This window comes from Ictidomys tridecemlineatus, chromosome 5, assembly GCF_052094955.1.
Source record: "Ictidomys tridecemlineatus isolate mIctTri1 chromosome 5, mIctTri1.hap1, whole genome shotgun sequence".
NCBI classification, from domain to species: domain Eukaryota; kingdom Metazoa; phylum Chordata; class Mammalia; order Rodentia; family Sciuridae; genus Ictidomys; species Ictidomys tridecemlineatus.
In genome coordinates, this window is record NC_135481.1 from 52998513 (window position 1) to 53017052 (window position 18540).

At 40.4% G+C, this 18540-nt stretch overlaps 1 long non-coding RNA gene across 6 annotated transcripts in view; it reads left to right on the plus strand.

The window, feature by feature from the left end:
* The window catches only part of LOC110597880 (uncharacterized), a 297780-nt gene that overhangs the window by 234727 nt on the left and 44513 nt on the right, over positions 1–18540 (plus strand). For 2 of the 6 annotated variants that reach the window (XR_013438917.1, XR_013438918.1), the window contains exon 6: positions 3877–4066. The exons of the other annotated variants lie outside the window; for them this stretch is intronic. This is a non-coding gene — a long non-coding RNA (uncharacterized LOC110597880). The remainder of the gene's footprint in view (positions 1–3876; positions 4067–18540) is intronic. 6 annotated transcript variants of the gene reach the window in all.

Consider the following 18540-nt stretch of genomic DNA (forward strand, 5'->3'; position numbering starts at 1 on the left):
ACTACATCCTATGAGTTAGCCAAAGATAGCAAGTAGTTTTCTGTAATGTGTTGTCCCCAGCAAGTGGCAATGCCCATGGAAGCAACCTGTGGAAGATGGCAGGCCTTCGTCCATACTCCATTGCACAGAGCACCACAGTGGACCCACACGATGGGCAGTGCTGCAGGACAGAACACCGGATATTCTGCTGGCAATTTAAGCCATGGCTTCTGGGTGTGCTTTCTGGATGAAATTTCAAAACTTCAGACTTATTTAATAAACCTTGTCATTGTCATTTGGTTTGGTCCTCCATCTTCCTATTTCCCCATTATTCTTTTTGCCTCTTATTCATGGAGACAATTATCTCACATTGGAGAAACTTTTTTTAAAAAAATTTATATTGCCCTGTAAATATTTAAATCTATAGAATATTCCTTGAATATACATAGGATTCCTCTCATATATTATTCAAGGTTCACTGGGGGTGCTAGTGAAAGAAAAACATATTAAGGTAGTACAAGCCTTCTAAGGTATTTGGCTCACTCACCAAAATGAGAAGACCAAGGATACCTTCAGGCCTGGCTGAATCCAGGAGCAAATATTATCCAAACTCTCTCTCAGATTTACCTTTCACTCTTTGTGAGCCACATATATTCTCTTGTTTTGCAAATATTCTTCCCCAAAGGGCCTAGAAAAGATGGTTGTCAGCAGTTCCCAAATGTGAATGAGTATGTGTGTGTGTGTGTGTGTGTGTGTGTGTGTTCACACATTAAATGGGGAAAGGAATGTTATACATGCCAAATAACATATCATATTTCATCCATTCTAAGACTCTTTCCTTCCATCTGTTTTTCTTCTTCATTTCTTTCTTATTCCCTTACATTTTTTCAGTATTTAATCTCTGAAATCAGAAGGGATCTTAAACTTGCTGCTGCCAGGTAACAGTTGAGACATAGTTGTCTTTACCTGAACATGTGTATAAAAACCTGTTGAATGGCTTGGGGAAAAAGTCCTGGAGATGTAAAACCCTTTTCAGACATATTGCATCATTAATATTCTTTTAAAAAAATGTTTAGTTGTAGATGGACACCATACCTTTATTTTCTTTATTTATGTGGTGCTGAGGATTGAGCCCAGCACCCCCACGCATGTGAGGCAAGTGCTCTACCACTGAGCCACAACCCCAGCCCATATCATTAATATTTTTGATGGCACAGAGAACATTAGGTAGAAAAACATATACAGTAATGACTGTCAGTCCAAAACGGTAGAGAGAAGTTGAGCCCTTTATGTAAAGAAGTGTTCAAGGTACCATTAGTTTTAGTTTTGCTTACATTTTCTTCTTATGACATACACAGGTAAGATATTATAGACATTGGTATCTATAGAAGTCCAAAACATTTCCTAATGAGGCATCTTAGAGCAAATGAAATAATCGATATCTACAAACCCACATCCATTTTCCTGTGGGTTACACAGAAGTTCCAATTCTGAGCTGATAGAAGTATTACATTATGGCATTATAATATATTTGTGATCTTCATTTCATCTCTATGCATGAGGTCGTGGGTAGGGATTCAGCAGAGCTTCCTCAGGGTGGTCGAATGGAGAGAGCCCTAGCCTAGGAGGAATGAGTTCAGATTCTAATTCCAAGGCTCCCTCCAATCAGCAACCGACCAATGTCAACTCAACTGGCGGGGCTTCCTCAGCCTTATCTGCAACAGAAATAGAATAATCACTAAGATCTCTTCTGATTACAACATTTTAAATCTGGCAATGTAATACACTCCATAAACCTACTGTTCTTTTGTAAAGAACTCCATTGATAATTTTAGAATTTGTCAAGCATGACAACTGTCACAGAAAATTTAATAATTATTTAATAATTTAATAAGAATTATTAAATAGTGTGAGAATAGTGTGTTACAGCCAATCACACCCATCACTGTTTCTAAATCCATCAAAATAGCACAAAATATCAGGTTAAGTATTAATAAAATTTCCCCATAAATCTATTCATGCAAAATACAATGAAATAGCCTGGGAAGGTGGTCATAAGTTTAGCACTATGAGATCCCTCAGGGACACCAGCTCCTGGCTCTAGGTTATGCGCTCTGCAAGTAGATGGTCTATACGTAGAAAAGGTGCAGTCAATTTTTAAATTTCTTCCCAAAGAAGCAAAAGGAGGAAGTGCTGACCAGGTAAGCAGGACCACAGTTCTCTCATAGCTAAGAATCAAGAATATAAAGAAAAAATAGCATGGTGTTCAAAATTACACGAGAACCGAACCAGAAATTTCTGGTAGAGCACGATGCATGCTAAATATTTAAATTTTTTAAAAGCCTACCAACCCCAAATAATAATGAGAAAATATGTGATAGAGCTATGCTAATCTATCAACAATAAGGGCATTCTAACCAGGCGGGATGCCAAGTGTTGTATGGAATATCAAGGAAACCATCCTTTATCTTGATCCATGATCCACAAAGAAACCCCATTGTCTCAGCACTTCTGACTTCTGCAGAAATAAATAGTAAGAAGGAAGAAAAGGGAGGAAAACCCAAAAACCTTCACTAAGCCCCGGAAATCCAGTATTTGCTGAACTCATAGCAGAGCCTCCTTGGCAGTTTCTTTTCTATTAGTGAGGAAAGATTCCAGAGTCACAAAAGGAATCAGTGCCTAGAATTAGAGTAAGTTTCAAATTTCTGAGTCATTCATTAAATGCAAAATTGAGCTCTCTTTTCAACAATGCCTATACCAAGACTTCATTAGAGCAAGATCATTTTGCATAGACATAAGGGAAATTTTTCCAATATGATAATGTAAGGTAGCTGAGCATGCCAAGGAGGGAAGAGTGTGCAGCATCCATCTTTCCAAAGACAGATGCCAGCTAAGTGCTCCTTTTAAACCATCACTGCAGATGTGGTACCCTTTAAACATTTTTAGGCATGGAAATGTTTTATTCCTATCATCCTTCTGTCTCTTTCTTGTTTCCTTCAATGAACTTATGCTTCCTTTTATTATTCTGTCATATTCTCTCTCTCTCTCTCTCTCTCTCTCTCTCTCTCTCTCTCTCTCTCTCTCTCTCTCTCTCCCTCTTTCCCGGGTGCTGGAGATGGAACCCAGAGTCTTGCACATGCGTGGCTAATGCTCTACCACTGAACTACACCCCCAGCCCTCTGTCATTATGCTGTGTTTCAAAGTTCTTGATTTTGATTATTTCTAAATGCTGTGCTCCAAACTGAATGTAAAAAATGTTCTAGCCTAGAAAGAATAGAACAGTTTCTGTTAACTCCCTTTTTCTCTATACTATAGTATTAATGCAAGCAAAGCTTTTTATTTTTTGTGAACTTTTGTCTCATTTTGATGGCAGTCCAAATACTCATTCATGGGGTATTATGTCACAATATTCCCATTGCTTACTTGTTATTTTTTGGACCCAAAGTGTAGGACTTTACATTTTTCTTGTTAAATTCCTTTCTGTTAGATTTGATCTATTAAGATATTTTTAGATTCTGACTCTGCCACATAGCAAATAGCTTTTCCAATGAGCTTTAGGGCATTTGCAAATGTGATTAGCAGACTCACTACATCATCATCCAAGTTATTGATAAAAATGATCGGAGCAGACAAGAAAGCCTGGCAGCCCTGGAGTCTAAACAGCCCTTCAGGGTGACATTCTTAAGTGAGCTCCTATACCAGTCAAGATCCAACCAGGAAAACAGACACCACCTTGAGCATTTAAAACAGAGAACCTAACACAGGGAAGTTGTTTCACACAGAGTGAAAGATCTAAGAAGCAGACCAGGGAATAATAAGGCAACTAGAAAGCAGTGACATCAGAAAGCCACTGTCATTCAAGGGCTGGAGTAACCAAGGTGCCATGATTGTTAATAGAATCTACGAGAAGGTGGAGCCATGAAGAGATGCGGCCACTGCAGAACCTGCACCCAGGACCCGTCAGCCTTCACCCTGTCCAGCCTAACCCAGCTGGGAGCCAGCTGGTGCAGGAGCTTGGAAATGGATCAACTCCTGTGACTTACAGCCGAGGAGCCTAAGACGGGAGTGGACTTGAATTCATTCACAGGTACCCAGGACCAGTGATTTAATTGGTTACTCACAGGTCATTCTTGAATGATTTCTCCATGTTCATCACAAGAAAATAGGAAAAGCATTTGTTAAGAGTCCTGGTAAAGTTCAGATGGATAATATCGACCCTGTTTGACTTATACTAGTAGACCGATATTTATGAGGAAATAAGACTATTGTGCCATAACAAATTCTTAGTGATTCTTTAGTTTCTCATCTGAGTCTTCCCAAATCACTGGACTATGTGCACAGGCTAGCAAAGGACAGCTTCGGGGCCAAATCCAGCCCTCGGATTTGAGTCCTTGTATCATCTCTATAGTTTATTTAACCTGTCATACACATTCACTCAGACATTGACTATGGCAACTACATCATCATCCAAGTTATTGATAAAAATGATCGGAGCAGACAAGAAAGGCAGAGTTGAACTGCTGAGACAGAGGTTATGCAGCCTGTGAAGCCTCAAATACTTATTACTTCATCCTTTATAGAATAAAACAAAACAAAAAGCCAAAATCCAACTCCAATCTATAATTTGCAGACTTCAACTACTTCTACCCTCAAAACAGCAGACATTCCCCATCTCTGCTCTTTTTGCTCCTGTCTCATTTTCTACTTTATCTCCTACAAGGTCAGTAGTTGTTATGGACTAAATATATGCTCATGTGTCCCAAAAATTCAAATGCTGAAATCCTAACTCCTAATAGGATGGTACTAGGAACTGGGTCTCTGGGAAGTAATTAGGTCTTGGGGGTAGGGCCCTCGTGAATGGGATTAGTGTAATTATAGGAAGAGATACAAGAGAGCTTGTTTCCTCTGTCTCTGCCCTCCACCATGAAAGGATACAGCAAGATGGCTATCTTTTTAAAATTTATTTTATTTTATTTTATTGTAGTTGTAGATGGACAGCATGCCTTTATTTTACTTGTATATTTTTTTATGTGGTGCTGAGGATCGAACCCAGTGCCTCCCACATGAAAGGCAAGCACTCTGCTACTGAGCTACAGCTACAGCCCCAGCCCAAGAAGACTATCTTCCACAGGCCAGGAAGAGGGTTTTTGCCAATAACCTGACTATACAGGCAGCCTGATCTTGGACTTTCAGTCTCCAGAACTGTGAGAAAGAAATGATTATTGCTTATAGTAAATGATTATTGTCTATGGTAATTGGTTATAGAAGCCTAAACTGACTAACATAGTGATTCATCAATGTCATTTGTTCTGTCTCCCTGGGGGAATTTCAGGTGTCTCCACAAGGAGAAATTTTCCTTGTCTCCACAAGGAGCTCTAAGGTCCTACACAAATAGGTCCCTCATTACTTCTTAACTGCATGACTCTCTGACACCTTTCACTCCTGTTGAACCTCATCTCCTTTGCACGGCCTTGCTGAGGTATGTGCAGTTATGCTACCAAAAGCTTGATCCTTGTCCCTGATGCCAATTTAATAAGAGGACATGGTTTTGAGAAAAAAAGGAAAAAGAAGGTTAATTGCTTTTCTAGCAAAGGGAAAGTGCTTCCCTCCCATGATTCTTCTTTAGTAACATTACTATAATTTAAGCCTACCTGGATGTAACAAACATATCTAAGATTCTGCTCATCAGGGAGAACAGAGGGCTTTTAGAAGCTTGTCAAGGCTGCATTCCAGGTGTGCTCTGATGGTGTGTTAAAATCACTTGTTAATTTGGGAGATAGTCACTTCCTAGATCTTCTGGTGACATCTTCTTCCTGTGGTGGGTGTGTGCTCAGGGACAGATAACTCGGCCCAGGATGGAGAAAAGTTAATCTCATTTTCCACCCTACGTTAGGGAGGAGAAGAGGGAGAAGAGGAAAAGAAAAACATGGCCCTCTTTTAAAACGTGCGGTGAGAGCTATATTCAAAAGTTGAAGGGGAGCAGTCTGGCTCTGTTTCCTGCTGACTTGTAGGACACACTGGCACATCTCATTTCAAGGTCTGTGCACTTGCTTGCTCCCTTTGCCTGGTCAGCTTTACACAGAGGGCTTCTGTGCTGCAGGACACTTCTCAGTGAGCCTTCTGACTTTCCCAATCAAAGCTTCAATCATCACCCTTCTCTGCAGAATTCCCTTATTCCTTTTCTTTTCTCCAAAGCACTGACATTATTATTTGTTTCTTGTCTGTTCTTTCTCCAACCACTAGTTGAATGTAAACCTGGAGAGGGCAGAATTTATGTATTATCTGTTCACTGATGGATCCCCAGCAACTAAAATCTTATCAGACAATCACTAGGCATGCAATAAGTATTTTGTGAATGAATGAAGTTCAAGGCAGTAGCTGACTCCTCTAGAGCAAGTGACTACTCTCTTGTCATCTCTTGACCCATCTCAAGTCCTCTCTCCTGTCATTTCTGTGAGCAAACAGTCATCCCTGCAGCTGGACCAGTAAAGAAAGAACTTCAGTATGCCAAGGAGGGGGCGGGGGAATCGAATCATTAAGGTACTGTTAGAGTTTGTGTACAAGCTAATCATCAAGGAGTTTACAGTCAGCACTTTAAAAATCAACATTAAAGAAACTTGAAAGAACCGTGTCTGGGGATTCCAGGTAATGAAAAATCTATCTTTTAATTGCTGTTCCCAAGACTTCCCTCCCATGGTTCTTCTTTAGTAACATTACTATAATTTAAGCCTACATGGATGTAACAAACTTATCTGAAGAGCTCAGAGAACTTCATTAAGATTCTTTAAGCTATAGGAAGCATTCTATGTCATAAATAATATTTATCCAGTACCTCCTCCTTTTCTCAATCCACAAAGACAAAAAAAAAAAAAAACCCTCAAACTCTTCACACACAAGGGAGTCTTGTCATGGGTGGGATGAAATGTAGCTGGTCTAAATAAATTTGACGGAACAAACTATTTCTATCTCACTAAAGACCAATGTCATTGACGTTAAGACTGTTTTATTGATCAAGTTGACTTTTTAATAGTTTGAAATATGCAAATGACACAATATTGCTTTCCTCTTGGTGAAGTTTTCACTGAACATTTTAAATATTAGCCTTTGGCACAGCTGAAATTTTCCCACATCCTTACAGTCCGCATTTTGTTTTAAACAAATCCTTCTAGAATATCACTCCCTGTTCTAACACTTGCCTGTCCTTGCTGTTGCTAAATTTGTGAATCTTTTTTCATTTTTTTTTACTTTTAAAATTAACTATTTTTATTTTATTAATAGAAATGTTTTACAAGTGTTCAGATAGCTAAGGCATTGTTTAAGATCTACAAGATAATGTCATTATTCTAAAATTAACCATGAATTCATCCTGCCTAAGTGTCTTTGTGGATTCCCTGGAAGGATGAAAAGCTCACAAAAGTGAACTATGAAATGACCTCAGGTATTTCCAACCGTTCTTTAGTTTCTAACAACAGTGCTTAGGCTTCTTTTAAACTATTTTTATAGTTAATAAAAAATATAATTAAAAGAAAGGTTTAACCGTACCTGCAGTACTAACCTAAAACTGTTTCGAATGACCTCCATTTTATTATTTCACAACAGCCTTTTGTTCTGGGTTTTTCCATCTGTTTGCTAAGCATTTTTTCAATGAAAGTCTCAATTAGAAGAAGAAAGGGAGGGGGGGGACAATCATTTAATTCAAAAATTAATTTGGAGATCAGGCCACTGACTTAGACTCATGGCAGCAACTTAAGGCTTTTCAGCCTTGGCCACATGATCCAGAGGAACTGAGCAACAACTGTCTAGCTGCTTTAATCCTCCTTAATTTGAGTGCAAAGAAACTCACATGTGTTTCTAAGAACATTTTTGGAGTACAAGAAGTCCATTTCTGGAGGATGCCGTCTAATGCCCTTGTTTTGCTGATCTCGCTGTATTCTAAATTAATTTTTAAATCACACATGAGCAGAGAGTCGGGTGGGGTGAGGAGGGGGATTGCTAAAAGCCAGGCTGTGTCCAGTGTTGTTCAAACAATGGCTGAAGGAGTCTTGGGAGACATTCTTCATCCCAGGACACAGGAGTTTCCTTTACCTTGGGATAAAGCTGGGCCCACTCATGAGAAAGCAATGCAGAGTGCTCACCCTAACCCTAAAGAAGCTGGTGGAAGGTGCTGGGGAGCAGAGCTGGGCAGGCTCCTGCCTCTCTTCCTTTGTTTGGTGCCCTCTAAGTTCCTGGTCTTTAGAGGAACTTAATTAAAACTCCATGGACAATTTTCCAGGAAGTAGATTAAGCCCTTATATAATTGTGTCCTGTTAGGAGGCTTTGAGCCTCCCTGACTGTTTTACTTGGGAAGGGAAAAGCCTAAACACCAAAGTACTGGTGGGTCCCTGTGCATTTTAAGTCTGATGAGTTAATAGGTAACTGAGTTCTCAGAGCTCTTTATCTGAGGTTTACTCACCAGGATGGAACTTCAGAAACCAGCTGGGCTGGACTTCCTTGGGCAAAATTGCAGAATAGAAAGTATTTGTCTCCTCTACTCACTGCTTCTGCTTTCTTTGACCTTCTCCCCACCTTGATTCATCTCTAGCCCTTCAAAAAACCTCTGTCCCTAAAAACAATCCTTCCTTGTGGGGCTGAGTGTATAAAACTTAGTGGTAGAGTGCTAGTTTGGCATGCTCTAGCCTCTGGGTTTCATCCCTAGCACCAAAAAAGAAAAGAAAAAAAAATTTTTCTAGCCCTTCACTTACTCACTGCCAAACTTACTCTCAAGAGTTGAAACCATTTAAATGGATATTTATTAAATAGCTAATATTTTCTGATCTCTTGCTTTCTGCCAGCCACTCACTCGTCTAAACACTTTCCATGGATTTATTTAATTCTCATAACAACTTTATGAAACAGGTGTTTTCTTATCCACAGTCTATAGACTAGATGAGGATATGCCAAAATTCATGCAGCGATTCCAATCCGGAGGTGTATGGCAAAACTTGCTGTCTTGGTCATGCAGCTTGACAATTGTCATGCCCCACTGTGTGGGGTACCAGGTACTGCTACACTTCATGGACTGCTTCTCCCACGGTGGTCGTCTTTGACTAGGGGATGTAGCCTTAAATAAAGTGTAAGGCTGCAATGGTTAATATTTCTAGTCTACAGAGCCTTCTGGAAGCCACTGAAACCCCAATCCTAGGAGCAGTTGCCAATCTGGCCTTGCCGTGGACTTCGTGTATGCTAGTGAGTCAATTTCGAGATGGAATTAAATAGTATTCATAAACTTTTAATGCTGAAGTGAGAAGAAGAGAAACGATATTCAGGGAATCACAGCCCTTTTGATCTGAATCTTTGAAGTCATCAAATCCATCTTCCATCCCAAACAGGAACTCTCTTTCCAAATCCTTGAAGGATAGCCTTTAAGCCTCTTACTTCTAATGCCGGAGAGTTCACGGAGGCCTCAGCTGACTGCTCTTCACTAATTGCTAAAGTGTTCTCATTCATGTTGAGAGCGAACCTGGCTTTCCTGGGAGTCCCGTTTGTATGTAGGGTAAGATGAGTGTGGGTAAGATGTAGGGTAAGAAAAACTGTTTTCCCCTTTTTCCTCAGACTTTCCCCAATAAAATGCTATTCTCAGGAGTACAGTTATGGACCAGACAGGACACACATAGGCCCAGGATTAAAAAATCCAAGAGGCTAGACCCACTAGCAGCAGCTCTGATAAAACAGTTCAATTCTACCATTTTCTATAGCAATTGTATAGCTAGGGAGCCTAACTCTGGGAAGCAGTCCTTCAGTGTCCCCAAACCACCTGATCCTGTTTGCTCTCCATGTCACCATCCACACTCTAAATTCCCTGACGTTGACAGCATCTTCCCCCTTTATCCATCTGTCCAGTCTTGGCTTCTATCAGTGACTCACAAATCAAAGCACAATGGAGAGGAATACTAAGTTCTGGGCTGTGTCCATATTGATAATAGGGACTTAATTTTAAAGACCTAAACTATTTGACATTTCACACGATTCTTCTTCTCCTTCTTCTTCTCCTCCTCCTCCTCCTCCTCCTCCTCCTCCTTCTTCTTCTTCTTCTTCTTGATACTACAGATTGAACAACCATTGAGCCATATCCTCAGCCCTTTTTTTAATATTTTATTACAGACAGGGACTCACTGAGTTGCTTAGGGCCCTGCTAAGTTGCTGAGGCTGGGTTTGAACTCGTGATCCTCCTGCCTCAGACTCCCAAATTGCTGAGATTACAGGCATGCACCACAGCACCTGGCTCACATGTCATTATGTTTTAAAAATAATTAGTCACTTTGATAAAAACAAGTAGCAAGTCAAGCAGACACTGTCTTGAAGACTTGAATAAAGAAAAAGAAACATTCTGAAAGTGAAATTTCTGCTTCCCCACCAAAAAAAAAAAAAAAAAGTCAATGCAGTTTACTTCAAATTTAAGGGGCCAATTTCTGGAAACTGGAAAATTTTATTAAAGGAGGAAGGTCCAAGTTCTCCTGGACTTGTCATTATAAAGTCTGAGAAGGAACAAGGAGAATTCACCTCTTGACCTCCAAACTCAGACTCAGAGTTCTGCCCAGTCTAAGAGGCAGCCCTGGCCCTGGGCCAGGTATTCAGCTTTTATGTGCAAACTCAGCTGATGAAGAAGCGCCACTGAAGTAATTAAAACAGGGTAGGGGAAGAGACGGAGGGCTGGATTCTCTCCAGTGTTGCTGACAGCCAAGTTCTGGGCTGTTGCCTGGAATGGCTATCCCAAGGAAAAATCAGTGAAAAGTTCCAACACAGGCTGAAGAAAGACTGAATGGAAAGGCTCCAGGCATGTTTATCATTGCTAAAGATTTTTTTAGTCTTATCGATATTTTATCCATGTCTTAATGACTGAATGCAGAGGTGATCAGTGATGAAGACCCTGAGTTACTGGGGTTAAGGATTACAGTATGAAGGAAGAAGGAAGGAACAGGAGTCAGAAGCCAGTTCTCTGGTCTCAACTCCAGTGCTATTAGCTGTGACCTTGAACAAATCACTCAAGCCTGTGAATTTATATGAGGGAAGGACGACAAGACCTCTTGCGTTTCTTCCAATTAAATGTTTCTGTGCCACATAAAAGCACACTTCAAAAGATAGATCTGTCTGTTGATCTATCTATCTACCCATCCATTCATCCATCCATTTTTTTCATATATATTTTTCTCTACAGAGTCCAGTGGTCCCAGTTACACTGTATTTCCAAGTTGAGCCAGAAGAGGACTTTAAAGCTGAAATAGCAATGTTGAAGAGAGGGCAGAAAAGTATGATTGACCAACTGAATGGTAACTGAACGGTGGTCTTAAAAATGGTGGAAGAAGCTGGAAGAAGCAATTAAATTGTGATGTCAAGGAAAACTTAAATAGAGCAGAGGCTACATTTAATCAGGGCAGCAGCCAAGCACCAATGTGGTGTCTAGAAGTTGCACAATAAACATGACCCAATGAATGAAAACAAATGCAGGCTTTCAGGGCATGGATAGGCCTGCCCCAGTCTGGGGCTAAGATGTGGGGGAGGGGAGCACTCGTGCCATTCAAATCCTATCGGAGGACTCAGAAATATAAAATCAGATAACTACAAAGACATCTTCATAGGTGTACTGTGGAATCTATGAGAGTTCTGACCTGAAACAGAAAAGCCAGAGAGCCAGAGTGCAGCCAGGTGATTCATCAAATCAGTCTGGGAATTGCTTTGTGGAGACCTCAGGCCCAGGACAGTATGGCGGGAAGGAAGGGTGACCCAGCCAGCAGCAGAGGTGAGCTCTGGTCTTTTCCTAGCACACACGCTCTGGCAGCGGAGGGCAAGTGCTCTTCCGCCGTCGTCCGCAGGACCCAGCCTGGGCACAGTGATAAAACAGTGCTTGCCTTCTGCAATCCGGGCACTTTTATTTATTTATTTATTTTTATTTATTTATTTTATTTACTTATTTTGAGTTGGACTTGTTTTGGCAACCCTTTGATTCAGAAGTTTGGCAGTGGGAGAATGGGGAAATAATCCTTTTGAATTATTATTATTTTACTATTATGAATTAAAAATTTTATGTGAATTTATAAATATAAAAATGTACATATTCATGAGGCACTGGTGGTATTTTGATATATGTATGCTCTGGATAATGTTAAAATCAGTTTAAACATATCCGTTCAAACATTGATTTTTTGGGGAGTGGGGGGGAATGCCAGGATTGAACTCAAGGGTGCTTAACCACTGAACTCCATCCCCAGCCCTTTTTTATTTTGAGACAGCATCTCACTAGGTTGCTTACAGTCTCACTAAGTGGCAGAGGCAAGCTTTGAACCTATGATCCTCCTGCCTCAGCCTCTGGAGCCACTGGGATCACAGGCGTGAGCCACTGTGCTCGGCCAACATTTATTATTTCTTCATGGCAAAAACATTCAAAATCCTTTCTTCTAGCTCTTTGAAATATATAGTATAAAATCATCATGTATAGTTACCCTGTTGAGCAATAGCACACTTTTCCCCATGTCCCTGATCCCACTATTCTCCTCAGCCTCTGGTAAACCACCATTTTGCTCTCAACTTGTATGAGATCAACTTTCTTAGGTTCCACACATGAGCAAGATTATATGATACTTGTCTTTCTGTGCCTGGCTTATTTCACTTAGCATAATGATCTCCAGTTCCATCCATGTCATAGCAAATAGCAGGATTCTGTTCTTTTTTTTTTTTTTTTTTCAGTTGAACGGTATTCCAGTGTGTATGTGTATCACCTACACAGTGATATGTTCATTGCTGGAAGGGGATTGAGGGGCAGCAGGGAGAAAATTAGGGAGAACATGTAGGCAAGTGGAGTTTGTTTTTCCACTCATCAATTGATGGACACTTAGGTTGTTTCCATCTCTTGGCTATTGAGAATAGAGTTAAAACAAATATGGGAGAAAAAATGTCTATTTGACATACTGATTTCATTTTCTTTGGCTATGCATACCCAGTAGTGGGATTGCTGGATCATATGATAGCTTTATTTTTAATGTTGTGACTATCCATACTGTGTTCCATAGCAGGCATACTACTTTACATTCCCACCATAGAGTTATTTTTAAAAGTGACCAATAGAACAAAAAAAATCCATTCGACTAATCATACTTAACCACATACCATGTTCTTGGATGCATAGTTATCCCTCCACACACCCACAATAGTCAAAATACATTGAAAACCAGCAGTTTGGCTTCCAATTCTCTGCACCTCTGATCATATAAAATGGGAGGGCTTCCATAGCCCTTTTGGCACAGAATGTGGTTAATTCCATTTGTGTATAGAGACACAAAATCTGCTCCAAATTTTCATTCAATTATCACCTGGGTTACAAGTTGCTTACCTCCATGATTTGCATTTGAACCAGATTTTTCTGCCTTATACCCAAGCTGCTTAAGTGAGTTATGGGCCATCGTGCAAAGTAACTGCAGGACAGCAAACGGTTAATGCGCTATTCTCCAAATGCATTCCAGAAACCTAAGAACATCCTGTCCTCCTGATTGCTAAGAAGCAACACCAAAATTCCCCCAAATATTTGAATCTCCCAAATAAAAGAGCAGAATTGAGGAGGAAGACCAGACTGGAAAACAAAAGAGAGAAGGAACCTCCAGAGGGAAGTGGCAGATGGTCCACCAGGTGGACTTTGACAGTCCACAGAACTGGCCAAACTGACTGGTGGACCAGGCAATTTTTAGCAATGATTGCAGTGTGAGCCAGAGTGCACCAGCCATATGGCACGTTGCCAGTCACTCCTAGTGACATTCCAACCAGATAAGCAATACATTCATCGCTGGAAGGGGGTTGAGGGGCGGCAGGGAGGAAGCGAAGGAGAACAGGCAAGTGGATGAAGCAGACCACACTCACAGCCCGAATCTAACAGGTTCCAACATGTCTGAACAGGTAACGAGTAAGGTGGCTTAACCTTTGGTCTCTGCACCCCTGGGAACGTTGCCCTCTGAGAAAGATTTGATTTACTCAAAGAAGTAATTAAATCTGGTGGCATAGTTCTAATCAGGATAGCATTCAACCCTCGGAGCTGGAAAATTCTTTCTCTCCTCTTTGTAAATGCCCAAACCCTGGGCACCTTATTATTCAAGTTTCTAATTAAAAAGAAACAGGAGCAGTTCAATAACCTGCAGCAATCCATCATGCTCACAACCTATAAAAGAATGCAGGGTCGCGAAGACACTCTCCCCTCTACTGCACACTGTAAGACTCCACAGCAAGAAGGCAAGGCCTTGCTTGGTTCTTTACCCCTCTGCTGACTTAACTGTCTAACTGCATCGTTGCTGCTAAACTGCACGAAAGGTATTTCTAATCTCATAACGGTGACTGGAAGGGGTTGAAGGACACAAATTAAGTCTCGGAGCAGTACAGCTGTGTAAGAATGGAAGGTCAGTCAGTTGACTCTTCCCACAATTCCCTGAACAAGGCAATTATTCATGAAGGAAATTTCAAATTATTTTCATTAGACTTGTGTTTTACCAATCTAACCAAAGTGATTAATTAGGGATTAAAATATTTACTCTGCACATGCTGCCTTGGCGCAGCACTAGCATATTTAAGCATTGTGCTAAAAGGGTCAGCTGTTTCCAGTATTGTTTGGAATTCATTTCCTATTTTTCTGTGTAAAAGGGCACTGACATGCATGTCTATACCATACTTAGGGTCCCTCCAGGCACCAAAATGGAGAAGCAGAAAGAGGCTCCAGAGTTCTCAGCCCTTGACCCCATATTTCTTCCTTGTTAGATTCACTTTGTGTCAATGGTCATAGGTTTTCTGTATCCGTCTCTTTGTAACAAGGTATCCAGGATGCCTGGGGGCTAACAAGATTTCTAATCAATGACCCAAAATAGAGCAGCAGCCACAGGGAGACTCTGAAATATATCATTGCATCCATGTTGGAAGGAGACTACAAGAATGGGGGAATTTTCCAAGATTTTCCAAGGGTTCTCAGCACTATAGGATACCAAGAACAAGTGAGGACAACTATGTTCTGTGTTGAGATAACTGGCAACAAGACTGGTTATTCAAACAGGATGCGGAGTTTCACTTGTTCCAGGGATTCATTGATATGAGTTCAAATTTACTGCTGTTTCAGTGAGACTCCAAATGGAACATCAGCAATGGAGATGCACCCTGTTTATTCATGTGTTTCCAACTCTCTAAGGGATTGCTAAGATGCTGCATGGGGAGGAAGTAGAAGAACTGCCTACTCATGTTGCTGTCAGATGCCCTCCCACGAAAGCACCTCTGAAAGTTTGCAAAAGACAAAGAGATACAGAGGATGCTCGGGCGCTTTTTTAAAATTTTGCTTCTTGCCAATAATGTTAATCACATCCCTCCAACTGTTCTAAGTCTCTAAGCCTTCAGAGATAGAGAAAAATTATTATACACTCACACACACACACACACTAGCTTCTATAAAATGACGTATACAATGCAGGAATAAACCAATTAAATGCTTTAGAAGCAGAGATGATAAGTACAAGGTAGCAAATATAGAGGAGTAAATAAAACCATGATCCTCATCAGGTACAGCTGAAAAGGAAAACATTAAGTCCAAGACTTTGTCTGCAGGGACAGGCAGAGCTCAGAAGGGTGGGCTGGGGGAAGTACTACCATTAGAAGAGGAGGGAGCCTTGTATAAGGAAAACCACCAGGGTAGGGTACACTGTTGCCAAGACTGAAAAACATCCAGTGGAGAGGGACGGATCTACAGTGTCGCAAGCTGGAGACAGGTCCTGGATTGGTTGGAAGGAGGAATTTATTGACAGGAGAGCAGTAGTTTCAGTGGAGTGTGGAGGCCATGAGCCAGTTTGGCTGGAACCCAAGGGGACAGCTGGTGTGGAGACGTGGATATGGCAGCAGGTACAGCAGCTCAGCTCTGGAGTTTATCGAGGAATAATAATAATACCAATGAAAATAATTTATGGAGTCCTTTCCATGAGGCAGGTATGTTATAGGCAATATCTCACTTTTGGGATCCTCACAATAATCTTATGTCCATTTTATGCACTATTATTAAGCACCGGAGTCAGGATTGAAACCAAAGTATATCAACACAAAATACAGTCTTCATAGACAAAAAATAGTTAGGGACTAGAAGAGCCGTGAGACTTCAGATGGGAGCCTTAGTGATAGTTGTTTTGCCTTCTAGACAACGATAAGGAGAAGTCAAGGGCATCCCACACTCCAGAGCGGCAGTGAGGTCTAGAAGATTCTAGGGAACATATTCAGATTAGAAACCAGAAGGTTTGAGTTGTAACCTTCACTTAGGTCCTCAAAAGCCTTGTGACTTTAGGAAAGCCACTCAAGTTTTGTGTCTTTGATTCTTCACCCATTAAACAAAAACCTAGGGAAGGGGTGAATATGATCAAAGCATGTTATTTGCACATAAGAATATGCCACTGTGGAGCCCATTATCCTATATAATTAAAATTAACTCATAAGGGATAGAAATACTGCTTAACTTTGTCCATTTTAAGAGGCTGTTGCAAAACTTCCATGCAGAAATTAGTTAATTAAAATGGTGTGGGCTAGTACTTTGCTAAATAATTCACATGCATTCTGTCAATCAGTCCTCATGATGACCCCAGCCTAGATGCTATTACTGCCATGAGATATGAGATAAAACAAACAATTCATATAGTTCAAAGAACCACAGGCATGTAAGGTTTTAGGATTAAAGTTTTATAGAAAGCAGTAGCATCCAGCTTAAAGGAGAGGAAAAACAAAAACCTCTGAACATTCTAGAAAAAGAGAATGAGATGAGGCATACATAGGTATTTAATTAGAAATCATGTAAAATAAGTGCAGTCACAGCTACATGGGAAATTCTATAGAAGCAAAGGTAGCTACCTGAAATGATGAATATCTGAATTTAGGAAAATCTTAACTCTATTTCTAAGAGAACACGTATCCAATATAAAATAAATTGATGTTGGCTAAGACAGCTTTGAAACATTATCTGTCTCTAGAAGTTGGACATTTCAGGGCATTTTAAGTCCCAAGGAAGTTCTATTTTTCCTTTACCTTACATCTAACTTCTATAGCCACTGCAACCTCACCAAGATGAAAAAGATGCATAACCGGATTTGCATTCCTTACCGGAATAGGACTGCTGCAAGCAAACAGTCCAGAACTTACTTGTTAGCAATATTATTAGAAGTCTCAATCGTTTTCCTCACAGGGCAAAATGCCCAGAGGGGAAAGAAGTCACCTGTCACTTTCTAATGTTATTTAATCTTTTTAGTCTGTCTGAGCTGTAAACTGTCAATCATGGTTAATGTTTAGTCACCTTGAATGCTGTTTAATCAGTAGAATGCTTTGTATATCTATAAATACCTGATGACACAGGAATTAAGTCTTCACAATAATTAGCCCACTACATCACTTGACATCATTTCTCACAGGCCAGGCCAAACCCATTTTTAATCTCTCGTGGTTTTTCAGTAAGAAATGTTTTATTATTGCTCCATAACCGGAATGGTTATTTCACATGGGGGAAAAAAAAAGGAGTAACTAAAATCTGCACATTGGGCTATTTCTAATGTCTGAAGGGCCCCATCTGTCTTTAACTGCTGCTGATGACAGGATAATGATGATGATGTGAATTGATTGCCAAGTGAATGTAGCAAGAAAAAGGCACAACTCTGGCTCAGTATTTGAGAATGAATGAATGCTGTGTGCACTGAGGTCTATGTTACTGTATTCAACTTATGCAGGGCACTGAATAGGGACATTTCTTTAAACATAAGGAAGAAGGATTGCAGATCATGCACTGTGTGTTGATTGCTTATGCCTCTGTCATTTCCAACTTCTATCCTTAATCTTTCACTCTTTTTTCTTTACCCCGTTTCCATTTATACTGACTTTATACTGTTTTATAAAAAGAAAAATACAAACGTATTTATAAATTCACATTAAAATATATCCATTTGGTAATATGACATAAAAATAAAAACACACTTGCCTTAAAATACTTTTGTGTTAAATCGAGCAAGACTAGCTTCAAGTGTTTCTTTGCTATGGGTCTTGGAATACTGGTGAGTGGACCCCAATCTTCTCCAGCCACCTCTGTCAGCATGATTATTGGGATGGTTTCAGGTTTGAGGGCTACAGAAATGCTGGTTAGTAATGGTGCAGAATATTTTCTGTTACATTACGAAGTCATCACTGTCAATCTCTCTTTCTCTCTCTCTCTCTTTGTCATGTATGGTGTCCTTTAAAGGGCAGGTCTTTGAAGGATAAGGGAGTGAACTTTTAGTTCAGAATGAAGCAGATTCCATAGGACCACGATGACTGAGTTCCCCCACCCACCCCAGGGACATCTTTGGAGATGTGCAGGTCCTTGTAGACTGGCTTGGACTCCTTCTTGCTCCTGTAGCCCTTTCACCTTCTCCAGTACACTGCTGCAGCACCTACTGAAGGCCTCCCAGAGGACCAGGAGCTTCTTGCTGTTGGTGGCAGTCAGTGAGTTCTTGGCTGTCACAGTTCTTTTTTTTTTTTTTAAACTTTTTTTTTTTTTTAAAGAGAGAG